This window comes from Quercus robur, chromosome 1 (assembly GCF_932294415.1).
Source record: "Quercus robur chromosome 1, dhQueRobu3.1, whole genome shotgun sequence".
Taxonomy (NCBI): Eukaryota; Viridiplantae; Streptophyta; class Magnoliopsida; order Fagales; family Fagaceae; genus Quercus; species Quercus robur.
In genome coordinates this window covers 53631005-53634502 of record NC_065534.1, presented here as the reverse complement: position 1 = coordinate 53634502, position 3498 = coordinate 53631005, and positions in this window count along the sequence as shown.

The window sequence follows — 3498 nt, the reverse complement described above, 5'->3', positions numbered from 1 at the left end:
TTTGCGCAACGCAAAGTATTTTTAGTTATGCAAGATAATTTCACTATGTAACTTATTAGTTATTATAAAAACATTGAGGGCCTGATTGGTAGAAAGATTTTTGTTTTTGTTTTCAAAATAGTATAAAAATAATTTTCAAAAAATTGAATTTGAAACTAGTTTTCAGATAATAATTTTTATATTATACGTGTTTGGCTTCCACTTTTAAGAATAATTTTCAAAATACTAAAAACAAAAAATAATTGTTTGGGAGACCATTTCTAATTTTGAAATTTCAAAAAAAAAAAAAGTTATGAAAAGTAACATATAGAATCTGTAGATTACTTTTTTTTTTTTTTTATGATAAGTTTCAAATTTGAAGTGTGGGGATTCTTTTTGTGATAAAGATAAGCTTCTTAATTTAAAAGATAAAAGACTTTGGACAAATATGTGGGGTTTTTTGTTTTCAATTTATTTACAACTATATCATTGAAAACATTTTCTGTATCCTGAAAATACCCCCTTACTCGTTTTCAAAATCATGTTTTAAACCAGGAAAATAGGATATAGTTTTTTGAAAACTATATTTAGAAAATATTAGTCAAACAATAAATTCAAGCATAGAACCCACCATTTTATGGATTGCAAAACCAAAACTATATTTAAATACTCTTACCAAACAAGCCCTTAAAATTTAAAGTAATCAACTTTAAGTGAAACTTCTTCTCAAAAAAAGCCTTTTAAGTGAAACTTCATTGTAAAGATTTTAAAATATTAAAATAATACTTCAATTAAAAATTAATTATCAATTATAATCTGTGGGGGCCGGTTAATCAGGAAGTACTGTTAAGGCTGTACTAATTGGGCCTATGGCCCAATTCGAGGACATTAGACCATCCGAGGATGTCCAGATGAAATTTTAAGGAGAACGGAGTAAAGAGAAGAGTAGATATAATAAGAGATAAGTCCAACAAATGTCCGAGGAGAAAAGCCATCTCGGTAACAAGGGTCCAAGGTCAGTAAGAGTGCCATATCATCATGGACCTTCTTCGAAGTTACATCACAACTAAGGATTGGACGTTGGACAAGGGGTAAGAAGAGAGAAGGGCAAACAAATATCTTCAAAAGCTGCTACCTCCGCATTAAATGCCTCCCAACCAACTCTTTGGCTGCATTAATGTGGAAGTAATGCCTGAACAGTGGTCAAGCAGCCTTACTGCTACTAGTTGATGGTTCTGGGAGATGTTGGATGAGACAAAATGAAGTTCCCCGAATCTAGCCTACACGTGTGTGGTAAGGATGATACAAAGATTGTAGTATATAGCATGGGAAGATGTACTAGAAAAGGAGATCAAAAGAAGAAATCCAGATACTTTTTTTATTAGACTGTGAACTCTTGTAAGGCTGTAGAAAAACAAGACAATATAATATAAGCTCCTCTGGCCATTCTGAGGACAGATTTTCTTATCTTACTTGTGTTTAGTAGCCTTAAATTAGCAAATTTTATCGTTTTTCTTTTGGAGTAGATCTAGTTCTTTCATCCACGCTCTATAAATGTATTATTTGGGCTTCTTGGGCTTAAACCCAATCCTGTATTGGGTCCAATCCAATTTCAGTCCTTACATATTCTTTGATTTTTTTTTTTTTTTTAATAAAAACTTTGGGTTTCACGATGTGCATTTTCCACATAAATTTAAGTGGTTTTTTTTTTTTTTTTTCAATTTTAATAAAATTATTGTTTCTTAGTTTACATATGATTCTTGATTGAATGATGCATCACACATTTATAACATTTGTTCAAATATTTATCTCGCCATCTATTGTGGCATCAAATATTTATGCAACTGTCATTGTTTTCACAATTTTTAGCGCTAACATTGCAGCTTCGAATTAGGTTTTTGTTGCTTCACCTTGCTGATTTGTTCGTTGTGGGAAGAGTTTGCCCAATGTCGCGTCGTCAATGAACTCAAAAAGTTAATTAACAATAACTTATCTTGCATTGGTGATTGATGGTGACAAAAGCCTCTCTTGAACCAAAAAACTATTGGATAATGGCACAACCGTTTTGATTCCCAGTTTTCTATATTGAACCAATGTAATTTTTCTATTTTTCTCGGGTTTGGTCATTACTCCGATTTTAAGTGATAATTGGACTTGTATATAGGTCAAGTCAATTCATGATCCAACCTATTGAACTAGCCGGACAATCCAATTTTTAAAACCTTGGTTCCAATTCAGAGAAACTTACTTTTACTTTTAAGCAATATTGATTCCAAAATTGAATACAATAATCAAGAAATTTTATCAATGAAGCTAATACATACATCTATAGATCTACTTATCATAATGGTAGACAAAGTTATCAAAACGTGAATTGTATTGTAAATTGATTTTTGATTTATTTGTATCGTGCATCGTGCATCGTCTCGTATCGTATCGTATATAGTAAGATACACAAAAACTTAATAAAATTTATTAAAAAAAAATTATATATATAAAGGGTATATTTATCAAAATTTTTTAATATATTCAACTAATGAGTAATGTAGGGACTGAAATTGTATTGATTCCAAAACCGGATTGGGCTCAAACGCTAACGGCCCAAACAATAAATTTGTAGAGCATGGATAGAAGAACTAGATTTATCCCAAAAGAAAAACGATTAAATTTAACGATTCAAGATGATTCGACACAAATAAGATTATCAAATTTATTCTCGGAACAAATTAAGTCATTTGTTTCATATGGTTTTCTTCAAGACAGAAATTGTATAAAAGTTTCAATCTTTTTTCTCAATGCATTCTTCCGAATTATATATTGCAATCTTGGTGTCATCCTTACCACACACGTGTAGGTTAGATTTGGGGGACTCCTTCTTGTCCCATCCAACACCTCCTAGAACCATCAACAGGTAGCTGTAAGGCTGCTTGATCACTGTTCAAGCATCATTTCCACATTAATGCAGCCAGAGAGTTGATTGAAAAGCATTTAATGCGGAGGTAGCAGCTTTTGAAGATATTTGTTTACCTTTCTTTTCTTATCCCTGGTCCAATGTCCCATCCTTAGTTGTGGTGTAACTCTGAAGTAGGTCTGTGATGATATGGCACTCAGATTTACCTCGGACACACATTGCCGAGAAGACTTTTGTCCTCAGACGCTTATTGGACCCATCTCACATTGTCTCTAATCCTCTCTTTACTTTATTCTCTTCATAGCCTTATTTGGGTCTCCTCGGATGGTTTAACGTCCTCGGATAGGGCCATAGGCCCAATTAATACGGCTTTTAACAATACTTCCTAGTTAATTGGCCCCCACAAGTAATTTATTCATCACTTATGTAATAATATTTTACAAACTAAATAAATAAATCAAACCAGCATGTGTTTACACATCCATATTGATTAAACTCAAAAATGATAATAAATTACAAATGACTCAAATAATAATTTATTTTCATCATATTGCCTTATCAACTCCATCTAAGTTAATGTTATCATCATATTAATTTATCAACTCTAT